At 40.8% G+C, this 15,058-nt stretch overlaps 1 protein-coding gene and 1 pseudogene across 3 annotated transcripts in view; one reads left to right on the forward strand and one right to left on the reverse strand.

The window, feature by feature from the left end:
• PACS1 (phosphofurin acidic cluster sorting protein 1) overlaps nt 1-15,058 on the reverse strand; it is a 187,975-nt gene that overhangs the window by 157,977 nt on the left and 14,940 nt on the right. The window lies entirely within an intron of this gene.
• LOC101441103 (small ribosomal subunit protein eS10-like) lies at nt 1,122-1,622 on the forward strand (annotated as a pseudogene).

The following is a 15,058-nucleotide window of genomic DNA, read 5'->3' on the forward strand; positions in this document are numbered from 1 at the left end:
CCACCTGCGGAGAGCTGACGGCCCACGCCTGTGGAGAGCTGGCACAGCAAGATGATGGAACAAAGGGAGACAAGCAGACACAGAACACTCAGCAAATGGACACAGAGAGCAGAGAGCAAGCGGCAAGGGGGAAGATAAATAAATAAAATAAATCTTTTTAAAAAAATGGGCAAAAGACTTGAACAGACATTTGTCCAAAGAAGAAACACAAATGGCAAAAAAAAAAAAAACCATGAAAAAATGTCCAACATCACCTAGCAATTAGGGAAATGCAAATCAAAGCTACAATGAGATATCACTGCACACCTGTCAGAATAGCCACTATTAAAGAGAACTACAAGTGTCAGAGAGGATGTGTGGAGAGACAGGAATATTTATTCACTGTTTGATGGGAATGTACAATGGTACAGCCACTGTGGAGAACTGTTTGGCATTTCCTAAAGAAGCTGAATATAAGTTTGCCACATGACCCGGCAATGCCAATGCTGGGTAATACCCAGAAGAACAGAAAGCAGTCACAGAGCAGGTATGTGCACACTGATGTTGACGACAGCGTTATTTACGATTGCCAAAAGATAGAAACAACCCAGGGAGCCATCAACTGATGAATGGATAAACAAACTGTTCTATTCACACAATGGAATATCATGCAGCTGTAAGAAGAAATGAAGTTGTAAAGCATATGACAATATGGATGAACCTGGAGGACATTACGTTGAGTGAAGCAGACCAGACACAAAAGGACAAATACTGTATGACTGTGCTACTATGAACTAAACATGCTGTATAATCTCATGGAGTTAATAACTTGAATATGGGTCACCAGAAAACAGAATGAGGTTAGAGAATGGAAACCTGATGATTAACTTGTACAGGACTGGTAAAAAAAGAAAAAAAAAAAGATACATGTTAATCTTTGGAAATGAATAGAAAAGGTAAAAGCACAACATAATGTTTGTAACTAGCAATACTACTATAAGGATATGACTGGTTTACAAGGAAAGTCTAAGGTCATGTATATTACTAAAAGGAAAGCTAAAAAATTTAACATGGGACTTTATAGTATAGTAAAACCGCATGTGGCTTTCCCAGCCCTAGCCTGGGATGCAGCAGCCGCCACAATGTTGATGCCCAAGAAGAACCGGACTACCATTTTTGAACTTCTATTTACGGAGGGAATGATGGTGGGCAAGAAGGATGTCCACATGCCAAAGCATCCTGAGCTGGCAGACAAGAACATGCCCAACCTTCACATCATGAAGGCCATGCAGTCTCTGAAGTCATGAGACTTTGAAGGAACTGTCTGTCTGGAGACACTTCTATTGGTACCTTACCAATGAGGGTATCCAGTATCTCCAGGATTATCTCCACCTGCCCCCTGCCCTGAGATCGTGCCTGCTACCCTATGCCGGAGCCGTCCAGGGACTGGCAGGCGACAGCCCAAAGGTTTAGTGGGTGAGCGACCTACAAGACTCATTTGAGGGGAAGCTGACAGACACACCTACAGACGGAGCGCTGGGCCCCCTGGTGCCGACAAGAAAGCCGAGGCTGGGGCTGGGTCAGCAACTGAATTCCAGTATACAGGTGGATTTGGTCATGGACGTGGTCAGCCTCCTCAGTAAAGATGGAGTGGAAGTTATTTTGTGTTGAATAAACTTTAGCCAGGAGAAAAAAACGCATGTGAAATATGAACATGGGTAAAATTGCATATTTTTATGCAAAAAATCTTATGACCATTTTTCTTTTAAACTGAACATATGTTAATACTACAAAAAGTTAATATCAGACAAAAAAAAACACCCCACATTATGAAAGAAACCAAACACTAAGTACTCCATATTGTATGATCCCAGTTATATAGAATGTAAATATAAATCAACTTATACAAACGAAATTGGATTAGTCATTATATAGAGCTGGGAAAGGATAGAGGGACTGAGAGGTAGGACTGCTAAAGGATGTAGAGCTACTCTTTTTGGAGTGACGAAATTGTTCTAAGATTTTTGTGGTGATGAATGTATAACATTGTGATTATACTAAAAGCCATTGATATTAAAATCTCCACTTTGGATAGACTGTATGGTATATGAATATATCCCAATAAAACTGCTTAATAAATAAATAACTGTGCGAAACAGAGATCGAGAGGTGGAGAATTTTATTATTATTATTATTATTACTATGGAAATAATGAAAATGCTCTAACAGTGATTGAAGTGATTAATGCACAACTATGTGATTATACCAGATACCATGATTGTACACTTTGATGAATTGTATCCTTTATTAATACGTATCAATAAAGTTGATTTGTTAAAGAAAAAAAAAGAAAACTAGCTGATTTCAAGGTCACCAATATTTTAAAACTACTACTATTAGTAATAAACTTGATTACATCAGAATGGTTATCAGGGCTGGGCTAGCAGAGCGTTCCAGTCAGAGTCATGTGTTTGACCTATGCATTAAGTGTCCATTACTTAGCTGAACTATATAAATCTGCTAAAATAAAAAGAAGAGAGAAAAATTACTTCTTCAGTTATTCAATGATGCAAATTACCACAAATAGTCTATGTTGGTTTGATATGAGAAAAGAGAGTAAGGAAATTCCATTCATTTAGCTCTGGTTTATAATTTCCAATGTCTTAAGTGCCCCAGAAAGACTGGCAAACTCACAATGTCATATTTAGCAAAAGGTACTCTCAGTCCATGTTATATACAATGAAATTAAAAACTCTGCTTCGGAAAAATCGGCAGCTTTTATAAAAAAACAGAACTTACTGCATCAGTGTATACAGGGTCCTGGTCTGGAATGAAGCAACCTCAATTTCTGGATCTAACGTCAGTCATTTTCTGGATCATTCAGCTCTCATTTTCTGGATCACTCAACTCTCCCTCAAGCAGTCATCTCTTTCTCATGCATGGCTTTAACTAGCAGCTCCAGTCCTATCCTTGTACTTATGCACTGATCCTGCATCCTCAATTGCCTGGAGGCAACCTTAACGTGTGCAAAAAAACACTCATGTCCTCATCAAAACCAACCAAAATTAAGTCCTCCACACCACCATTTCTCCCCGCTTCCTGCCTCCCAGAGGACACAGCAGGCTACAACCCCAGGAATCACCTGTTACTACTCTCTCTCCCTCATTCCCCATGATCCTTCCTTTAAGGCCTATCCCTCTCTACTCCTATTCACTGAGTCTAGTCTCCTACCCTTTCATGATTAACAACCAAATAAAATACGTGTGGCCATTAAAAAGACCAAATTAGAAGAGATTTACAGAGATTTCTAAAAGGCATTCGATGAAAAAAGCAAAATGCAAAATTTAGTTTTATGATTCCACTTTCTAAACAATATCCCTAATCCATGTATGTATGTATGTGTGTGTATTTCTTTATTACATGAGAATGGAGTAAATTATGGAAGGATACATACCTGAGGTACCCGGCAGAAGGGTGACGCTGAAATAGTGAAGACAAAAGAGGAAATGAGGCAAGCAAAAGAGGGAAAAAAGACTTCACAAAAAAATACATATATACATGAAATGATCTCTTTTATGTATCTATGTAAAATGACATAGGCATATATTTTTACACATTTAAACAAAATGAATTAAAAGTACTAATAAATTCAACTGTATGAATGAAAGAATCTTCCGTTCATTCAGAAACTAAAATACCGTGGTGGTTTTAAAATATATCTGCAAATTCTCTGACACTCCTCTCATCAAAACATGGGAACTAATTCTCTTCCTCTCAAATACGGGCTGGCCTTAGTGATCCTTCTAACAAATAGAATGCAGTGGAATCGACAGTAACTTCCAAGGCTAGGTGAGAAAAGGTGATACGGTCCCTATCTGGCTTCCTCTCTCTTGCTGTTTGCCCTGGGAACACAGCCACCATGCTGTGAGGAAGCCAAGCAGTCACTTGGAAAGGCCATCTAGAGGTGTTCCAGCCACAGCCCTAGCTGAGGTCCCAGCCAGCAGCAATCATCAACTGCCAGATAACGTGAGTGAGCCTTCAGGGGATTCCAGCTGCCAGCCTCTGAGCTGCCCCAAATGCCACCGAATGGAGCAGAGGGGCTATCCCTGTAGAGTTCTGCCAAAACTGCAGATGTGTATGCAAAATAATCTTGTCTTTATAGAAACAACTAAGTTTTGGAGTGATTTTTTAAACTGGAACAAATGGTATTGAAGATTATGCAGCGTAAACTGGGTTGTTTCTCCCTTTCCACCTCTGCTGTCGTAGCAGTTTGCTAAGAAGGTGACCACTTGTATCTGCATTCCTGCCTCCATCAGCTCTTGATCAAGGACAGAGGGTGCTGGGGGGGCGGGTGGGGGGGCAATGGGAGAATAGATGTGACAGCTAGAGAAGAAGGCCACAGTAGGTGACAGATAAGTTACAATGAGTGAGCAAATAAATTCATTGAGCAAATAAGTAAATATACTAGCAATATATATAAGCAAATGTATTGGCAATAAAAAATAATGAACTACTGATACAAATATTGATGAATATGACAAAAGAAGACCAATACAAGAATAGATGCTGTATGATTCTAATTACATGAAGTTCAAGAGCAAAAAATATATGGTGACAGAAAATGGAACAGTAATTGCCTCTGAGGGGTGAGAACAGAATGGAAGTGATAAAAATGTTTTGTCTTGATTGGGGGGTTGGTTACATGAATTTTGTTTTTGAAGTACTGGGGTTGGGACTTGAACATGAGACCTCATATGTGAGTAGCTGGCACTTAACCACTGAGCTACATCAGCTCCCCTGAGTGGTTTTTTTTGTTTAGGTGTTTGCTTGTTGTTTGTTTCTTTTTGTTTTTAGGAGGCACGGGAAACTAAACCCAGGACCTCCCATGTGGGAAGCAGGAACTCAACTGCTTGAGCCACATCTGCTCCCTACATGAATTTCTATCTTTGTCAAACTCATTAAGCCATAAACTTAAGATCTGTGCATTTCACTGCATTTAAATTGTACCTCAATTCTTAAAAAAATTAAGTACACATTAGTGGAAAACTAAGAGAGTTTGGCTTGGTAGCTAAGACCACAGATTCAGGAGCCAGACTGCCAGGGTGTGAATTCTGGCTACACTGCTCTCCTGGGCAAGTTACCTAATCTCTGTAAACCACTGTGCCAATCTGAAATAAATGAGTTAACACATGTATAGCAATTAGAACAGCACTTGGTACAGACTAAGCACCCAATTAATGTTAGGTATTATTAAACTAAAATAAAAAGATAATTATTAACTCTAGAAAAATTAAAAGGTCAAAAAGGAAAAGTCACCATAATTTAATACATGGCTCAACAGTGACTTGCCTTTCTATGGTCATGAAAATGAAAGCCCTGAATAATAATCTAACCAAAATTACTAATTTATTGGAAAATGGGGTGATGAAAAAGCCAAACCATTTTCCACAGTTGGAATTCAATAGATAATATCCAAAGATTGTCTGACTCTCTAAAATATATGTATAACTTTCACTGAAAATAAAAGCAATAAGGAAAAACACTATTAGGGGGAAGTATACTATCAAAAGAATTAATACCAGAAGAAAAATAACCAAATTCTGAAACTTCAAGTAAAACTAAAATGCAGTTAAAAGAAATAATACACAAGAAAAAAAAATGCAGTCAAAAAGAGCAGCTCCCTGCATTTAAGAAGCACACTAATTATGGAGCTTACTTAGGTTTATGGGGGTAGGGGTGAGGGAGATAATCCCATTCAAATCCAATGTCCTGTCAATATTAAGTATATTCCATATTAAATTTGCAAAGATAGTATCCCTCCTTCCTCTCAATTTATATTCCAAGGTCTCATCATCATTTAATCCAGTAACACGCCAGAGATTTCTCATTCCATTGGGTGGAAGGCCAGGGTTATAGAGAATTAATATGAATGAGAATTTAATTATAGTAATGTATCACCTATATTCGTATGGTACCTTTTACTGAGGAACACAAACCTTGCTTAGAGATTTTACCTTAATCCTCAAAGCATTCTAAGCAGTAAGAGAAAGAGGGAAATGGAAAGTGAGTGGTTTGCCTACTTTCATTTAGGAAACCAGAGTCAAGACAGAGGAATCTCAATAGACCGGTGCCCCTGTTGCCTTCCTATAAACATATGAACTTTTATAGAATAGATGCCACTTTCCATGAACAGGTGAGGGCTACAGTCACCATGATCAAGGAACCTCAGACAAGGTAGATTCAGACTATTCTGGAGGATTTGTCTTGGTAATTATTACTACAATCCCAGCAAAAACAACAACAAAAACAAACAACACAAAACAAAACCAAAAAATCCCCCACAAAACAGCAAATTCATGGATCAAAAACAATGGCATTTCTATAGTACTCTATGATTTATAAAGTATTTGTAGATAAACTGTTTCACCTGCTCTTTCTAACAACTCTGAGTCATCATCTGGACAGTTATTTCTTTCCATTTTGATGAGAAGATTGAGTGAGTTTCAAAAGGTAACTGACCCCAAATGACAGAGTTTTTAATTGTTGAAGGAACTTAATTCTTCTGCTTTCAAGACCAGTGTCCAATCCACTCTACAGTAAGCCTGGGAAAAGAGAAATCTGTGAAGATTAATCACTTGCTAATTTTAAGGTCTGGATGGCAACATTTGAAATTGTTGGCTTACTTTAGGTTTCTTCCTAAAACAAACAAAGCAAAACACTTGAGGACATTCAATCACACATTTATGAGCTATCGTAACTGTAAAAAAGGCAAAATGTCTTAACAAGTATCAATAAGAGTAAGGTGCTGGTAATGCCTCTTTAGGGAGCTGTCAGGGTTGTTACAATGATTTGGGACTTCACTGACATCGGGTGGCAGAAAAGCCAAGAATCTAAACATCCTACAACCCACTGTGGGAATCTTCCAGGCCTGCACAATTAAAAAGTGATCCAATTATCTTTAGGGTCCTGCCCTGATCAAGACGGCAGGGTAAGATGTTGCAGGGCTCTGTCCCCTCCACAGAAGCAAGAACTGTCAGAAACACTTTTCTTAAAGCTCCAGAAAATAGTTAAAGGACTAAATTAACAGGGTGTGTGCAGAATCAAATAAAAGGCTACTTAAAAGCAGTAGAGGGAAGCGGATTTGGCCCAACTGATAGAGCATCCGCCTACTACATAGGAGGTCCGCGGGTCAAACCCGGGGCCTTCTTGACCCATATGGAGCTGGCCCACGCACAGTGCTGATGCGTGTAAGGAGTGCCATCTCATGCAGGGGTGTCCCCCGCGTAGGGGAGCCCATGCACAAGGAGTGTGCCCCGTAAGGAAAGCCGCCCAGTGCGAAAAAAGCACAGCTTGCTCAGGAATGGTGCCACACACACAGAGAGCTGACGCAGCAAGATGACACAACAAAAAAAGAGACACAGATTCTCGGTGCCGCTGACAAGAATACAAGCGGACAGAGAAGAACACACAGTGAGTGGACAGAGAGCAGACAACTTGGGGTGGGGAGGGGAGGAGAGAGAAATAAGTAAAAAATAAATCTTAAAAAAATAAAAACAAATAAAAGCAGTAGAATCCCATGGTACCCTGGCTAGCTTCACCCCTACCCCTCACCCACCACAGAGCTGCAGAGCTCCCACTTCACCTCTATGGTCCTGGTTCCAGAAGAAGCAGAGTAATCCTTGTACATATACTGGCAACATGTATGTTTGGCCCAATCTCTCTGGTGGTAGCTTGAGGGACTTGCCATTCCAGACCTTGTTCTGTATTTAGAAGGTGGCTCACTGAGCAATCCCATAGGAAGCTGTGGGAGAGCAGTTAAGAGGCTGCCTGGGGCAAGGACTGCGTTGTAGGACATACCATGTAGTGCCTGGTGACCATGAGGAACTGTTTCCTATGGGAGAGGGGATACTGCCATCCTTATAAATGGAGGAATTCCCAGGGTCATATGCACATGTGCAAGAACAGATACATACACAGAAAGGATACCCCTACATTTTGGCCTGGAGCTATCTTTAAACTCATTGTATGGATAAGCTCTGTGGGAAGAACACTTAGATTGGTCAATCTGCAAAGACTGGGAAAGTTGTTTTCTAATTTTTGTTTTTTCTTTTTTCTTTTTCTTTTGTTTAGCTTCTGGCACTCAAGAAAAGCTCTGTCAACATTGTTACTGTAATTAATAACACTGAAATATATATTTGAATGTGGTTAAAAAGGGAAATTTTAGGTTGTATATATCTTACTAGAATAAAAAATTGAAAAATATGTATCTATAGTACTGTAAAACACAAACAGTGAACTCTAGCATAAACCATGGGTTATAGTGAATAGTGCAATTATTAAAATATTCTTTCTTCAATTGCAGCAAATGTACCACACTAATGCAAGGTGTTAATAATAAGGTAATATATGGGAACTCTGTATTTTATGCATTTTTCTATAAGCCTACAATTTCCTAATAAAAAATAAAAAGCTCTGTCATACCACTAGCTTGATAAAAGTTTAAGGAATGGATGCCTCAGAGTCTAAATTCCAGAAATAATAAAATGAAATCAAAATATATGGGTTTCAACAAAAGATTACAAAACATACAAAGAAAGGCACAGGCAAAGGAGAAGATTACAGCATTAGAAACCATCAATAAGGAAGACCAGACAAGACTTTTAAAAATGGTCCTAAATATGCTCAAAGAGCTAAAAGAAAACATGCACAAAGAACTAAAGGGAATAAAGGAAATGACAGGTGAACACAGGAAAATATCAATAGACAATGGAAATTATGAAATGGAATCAAACAGAGCTGAAGACCATAACTATAGAAATTAAAAATTCCAACACCAGATTGGAGCAGGCAGAAGAAAGAATCAGTGAACTTGAAGGTAAGACAATTGAAATCATCCAGTCTGAGGAAGAGAAGGAAGAAAGACTAAAGAAAAGTGAAACAGAGCCTGAGGAACCTGTAAGGATACCATCAGGCATACCAATATAAGCATTGTGGGAGTCCCAGGAAGAGGAGAGAGAGAGAAAGGTGAAGAAGGAATACTCAAAGAAATAACTGAAAACTTTCCCAATTTAATAAAAGACACAAATATACACAATCAAGACATTCAGTGAACTCCAAACAGGATGAACCAACATAGATCCACACCACCGCATATTATAATCAAATTATCTAAGGCTAAAGAAAAAGAGAGAATTCTGGAAGCCACAAGGGAGCCTTAATAAGATTAGGTGCTGATCTCTCATTGGAAATTACAAAGGCAAGGTGGGGAGATGCATATTTAAAGCTGTAAGCAAAAAAAAAAAAAAAGCTAACCAAGGATTCTATATTTGGCAAAACATTTCAAAATGAGGGAGAGATTAAGACATTCCCAGATAAAACAAAAGCTGGGGGAGTTTGTCACCATTAGACCAGTCCTACAAGGGATGCTAAAGAGTGATCTGCTGATTTAAAGGAAAGGACAATAAACAACATACTGAAGCCAGATGAAAAAATAAATATTTCCAATAAGGGTAACAACAGGGGTACATATAAAACCCAGAACTACTGTATTTTCGGTTTGTAACTCCACTTTTTACTTCCTACAGGAGCTAAAAGCAAATGTACAAAATGTAAGGAGAAATCAGTGGTTTTTGGATTTCTAATGTAAAAACATGTCATATGTGACAAGGACTACATAAAGGTGTGGGGATGGTTACAGGAACATAGTTTCTGTGTACCAATGAAGTTAAGTTGGTATCAAAGCAAACAAGAGTGTTGTAGATTTAGGATATTAAATTTAAGCCCCATGGTAACTAGAAAGAAAATAATGGAGAACATGCAAGCCCCTTGAGACAGAAATGGGAGTACAGGTTGCCAAGGTAGCGGGGGCAGGGGCAGAGCCAGGGGAATGGGTATAGGTTTTCTCTTTGGGGTGATGGGTAAGTTTTAGTAATGGGTGAAGATGAGGGTACTACAACATTATGAATGTGATTGATCTCACTGAATGATATGCTCGGGAGTGGCTGAGATGGGTAAGTTTATATATGTTCCCACAATTAAAAAGAAGAAAAGAAAGAGCAACTAAAGATAAAATGATGGGAAGCAGATGTGGCTCAAATGATAAGACCTCTGCCTACCATATGGGAGGACCCAGGTTCGATCCCCGGGGCCTCCTGGTGAAAAAGAAGACGAGAAAGCAGGCCTGTATAGCAAGCCAGTGCCTGTGTGGTGAGCCAGTGCCTGCGTGGTGAGCTGAATGCCCATGTAGCAAGCTGAGTGCCCACCTGGTAAGCCAGTGCCCATGCAAGAGAGTTATGCAGCAAGATGATGAAGCAACAAAAGAGAGACGAAGGGGAGGGTCAAAGTAAAGTGCAGCAGAAACCAGGAATTGAGGCGGTGCAGCTAACAGGGCACCTCTCTCTGTATCAGAGGTCCCCAGGATTGAATCCCGGTGAATCCTAGAGGAGAAAAAATATGAAGATAAGACCAAAAGAGAAATAGATACAGAAGATTACATAGTGAATGGACACAACAAAAACACAGCAGAGGGAGGGGAGGGGGAGAAATTCATAAATCCTTAAAAAAAAAAAAAAGATATAAGACAATCAAAGGCAATACATGATCCTAGACAGGATCTAACAAGGGAGGAGAGAAGGCTTAAATGGACACTACTGGAGCACATGAAAAAGCTGGGAAAGATGTTGTAAACTTTTTATCAATGTTAAATTTCTTGAATTGGATATTGCACTTAACGTCTGTACATAAATGAATTTCTTTGTTCTTAGGAAATGTGCATAACAGTATTAAATGGTTCAAGCAGCATGATATATAAATCTACTCTCAGGTGTTCAGAAAATGGACTGATAGATAGATGGATAGATAAACAGAATGATATGGCAAATGTGGCAAAATGCTCAAATTGGTACATCTGGGAATCTAAGAGGATAGGGGTATAATGGAGTTCTCTGTATGGGGTTTATAATATTCTTGTAATTGTCCTGAAAGTTTGAAAGTATTTCAAAATAAAATATTTAAAATATATTAAACACACACACACACAAAGAAATAACTGGCTTCCATGATTTCCAACATTCGTATGGGTGAAAATGTTCCACCTAAGGACAGATTCAGGTTTTGAAAGGCCTAAAGCTTATACAATCAGAGTGTCCTCCATAAGAGAGAGTAAAAAAATTACAATATCAAAATTAGGTTTAGGATTCTTAAAAATGTCACATACCTAGAAATAGATCTTCAAAAAGATGTATAACACTTCTATGCCAAAAAGTACAAAATCAATAAAAAAAGATCTAAATAAGCAAGACTATTTTAAAGAATTCAGTTCTCTCCCAATTAATCCATGTTTTCAATGCAATTCTGATACAAATCCCCCTCAAAATGTTTTTGAGGAAGTTGAAAACCTGACTCTAAAATATCTAAAGAACTGCAACGGGCAAACACTAGTCAAGGCAATCATGAAGAATCAAAGTCGGAAGACTTACACCACGAGGTAACAGGTCTATTAGAAAGCTACAATAATTAAGGCACTGATGCAGGATGGAGAAACTGAAGCTCACATAAAATGCCACATGATTTTGAACAAAGTGGCAATGCAGAGCAGTAGAAAATGGATCACCTTTTAAATAAATGCTACAAGATTAACTGAACATCCATGTTGGGGAAAAAGTATCTTAACAAATACCAATATCCAGATGGGTTGCAGATCTAAATGTAAAAGATAAAAGAAAGCTTTCTTTTTTTTTTTTAAGATTTATTGATTTATTTCTTTCTCCCCCCTCCCTCCATTGCGGTCACCCCTCGGGCTCAAGTGTGGTTTGCTGGCCTGGCGGGGGAGCAGCCGCGGTAGGCCTAATTCCCCCATAATAGGGTGGCTGGTCGGACTCACCGCCACCCCTGAAGGGAGCTCGGCATGGGCGCAGAGTGCCCTCGGGTCTCCCCTTCTCGGCAGCCATGCTTCCGCGGCCGCCCCTCCTCCCGGATGGCGCCACACGATGCCTTATGAGGCAACACCCTTCTTCTTCTTTCTCCCTGCGCAGGCTTAGGGCGGAAAATTCCAGTCTGCCTTTCCCCCCTCCCCCCAGCAGCAACAGCCAGGCGCAAGGCAGGAAACTCAAGTCTGCCCTCTACCCCAGCAACAGCAGCCACCAATCACTAAACCCTGCCACTTCCCCCAGCAACAACAACAGCCAATCCCTAACCACCACCCCTCCCCCTTCCAGTACCTCCCACTGACCTTTCTCCGGCAGCCAATCAGAACAGGGCGTGGCTTCGACCAATCAGCCTTCCCCAGCCCCTATAAAACTGTTGCCTCTCCCTCAATAAAGTTGGACTTGCCTGTTTACCTTGTCTCCGCAGTAGTTCTTCTGCCGTGCGCCCTCCAGTCCTGAGAGCCCCCGACAAGGGCCTGGCCTCCCTTGTCCCCAGTTCGTCGCCTGCTTCTCCGGGCGACCCCCTCGTTGCCGGCTTCGCCGGGCGACCCCGTCAGCCGAACCGCGCAACCCTTTTGAGACCGACCCCTCGTCTGCTGCCGGACCGACCCCTCGTCCCAAGTGGGACCAACCCCTCTTCCCAAGCGGGACCGACCCCTCGTCCAAGGCTGGACCGACCGCTCGTCCGCAGCCAGACCCCACCTCGACCGACCGAGCCAGCCGCCGCACTCCATTGTCTGCTCTCTGAGTCCATTCACTGTGTGTTCTTCTGTGTCTGCTTATATCCTCATTAGGTGACTCCAGGAAACAATCCTAGGACCTTCTGAAGTGGGAGAGAGGCGATCATTCTCTTGCACCATCTCAGCTACCTGGTCTGCTGTGTCTTCTCCTCTGTATCTCTTTTTGTTGCATCATCTTGCTGCACCAGCCATCCGTGTAGGCCAGCTCACCACATGGGTCAGCTTGCCTTCATCAGTAGGTCCTGGGCATCCAACCCTGGACCTCCTATATGGTAGATGGGAACCCAATTGCTTGAGCCACATCTGCTTCCCAAAAGAAAGCTTTTAGAAGAAAACAACATTTTTGTGATCTTGAAGCAGGCAAAGAGTTCTTAAACAGGACACAGAAAGCACTAAACATAAAGGGAGAAACTGATACACCGGACCATATTAAGAGTAAGAATTTCTGTTCATCAAAAAATATCATTATAAGGGTAAAAAGGGAACCACAGAGTATGAGAAGGTATTTGCAATAAAAAGAACTCCTACAAGTCAAAAAGAAACAGACAATCCAATTGAAAATGGACAAATGACAAACATACAATTCATAAATGAGGAAATCCAAATGACTAATACATGGAAAGGTAGTCAACATAATCAGAAATGTAAATTAAAATCATAAGGAGAAAACATTTTACCCCCATTTGTAATGACTGAAATAAAAAGGACAAAAAATATCAACTATTGGTGAAAATGTGGAGCAACTGGAACTTTCTCACACATTGCTCAGCTGAAAATACCTTTATACCCTAGGATCCAGCAATTCCACTCCTGGTCATATACTTAAGAGAAATGAATGTTTATATTCAACGGCAGACCAGTACAAGAATGCTCACAGTAGCCTTATTCATAATAGACCCAAACGGTAAATTTCCCATCATCAGCAAAGTGGATAATTTAGGATATGTTCACACAATTGAATACTACAGCAAAATGAATATACAAACTGCAACGATCCAACAGTGTAGATGAATCACACAAACATAACCGTTGAGAAAAAGAAGTTAGACAAAAGAGTATATACTGGTTGAAGCATAAATGTAGGCAAAACCATTAGAAGTTAGGACACTAGTTATCCTTGGGGAAAGGGGAGGGGCAGTGACAGATATGATTAGAAAGCGGCCTGAAGGGGTCTCCTGGGGTGTTGCCAATATTCTGTCTCTTAACTATCTTGATAAGTAACTATCTTATTTATTTATTTGTTTGTTTATTTCTCTCCCCTTCCCCCTTCCAGTTGTCTGCTCTCTATGCCCATTCACTGTGTCTTCGTTCTTTTGTGTCTGCTTCTATTCTTGTCAGCAGCTCCGGGAATCTGTGTCTCTTTTTGTTGTGTCATCTTGCTTTGTCAGCTCTCTGTGTATGTGGCGCCATTCCTGGGCAGGCTGCACTTTCTTTCACACTGGGCGGCTCTCCTTACAGGGCGCACTCCTTGTGCGTGGGGCTCCCCTACGCAGGGGACACCCCTGCATAGCACGGCACTCTTTGCGTGCATCAGCACTGTACATGGGCCAGCTCACCACACGGGTCAGGAGGCCCTGGGTTTGAACCCTGGACCTCCCATGTGGTAGGCAGACACTCCATCCATTGAACCAAATCTGCTTCCCGATAAGTAACTATCTTGATATAGGTAATGGTTATGTGGGTTTATAAAAATTTATCAGGGGAAGTGGACTTGGCCCAGTGGTTAGGGCGTCCGTCTACCACATGGGAGGTCCATGGTTCAAACCCCGGGCCTCCTTGACCTGTGTGGAGCTGGCCCACGTGCAATGCTGATGTGCGCAAGGAGTGCCATGCCACGCAGGGGTGTCTCCCGCGTAGGGGAGCCCTATGGGCAAGGAATGCGCCCCGTAAGGAGAGCCACCCAGCGCGAAAGAAAGTTCAGCCTGCCCAAGAATGGCGCTGCACACACAGAGCTGACACAGCAAGATGATGCAACAAAAAGAAACAGATTCCCGTGCCGTTGTCAACAGAAGCGGACAGAACACACAGCAAATAGACACAGAGAACAGACAACTGGGGGGAAGGGAGAGAAATAAATTTTTAAAAAATTTTTTTATCAAACTGTACTTGTTACATGTGTACTTTTCTGAGCATATATTACACTTCAAATAAAAGTGTTTTCGTCTTGTTTTTTTCTAGTAGATACAGAGCCATGGAAGTAGCCTGTGCATATGAAGGGTCCTGAAGCTTTAGCTTCATTATAACTTCATGGTAAATCTACTTTTGGTCCTGCCAGACATGCATGGAAATAAAAAGCTGTTTATAATTAAGTAAGCCCAAATCTAAATTAATTTTACATAGAAACGAAGTATTTTTCCACCATTTAATATACACCGAATTTTCCAGGAATGTAACTACTATGTAAACAGAGGAAAG

Source organism: Dasypus novemcinctus, chromosome 10 (genome assembly GCF_030445035.2).
Source record: "Dasypus novemcinctus isolate mDasNov1 chromosome 10, mDasNov1.1.hap2, whole genome shotgun sequence".
Lineage (NCBI taxonomy): Eukaryota > Metazoa > Chordata > Mammalia > Cingulata > Dasypodidae > Dasypus > Dasypus novemcinctus.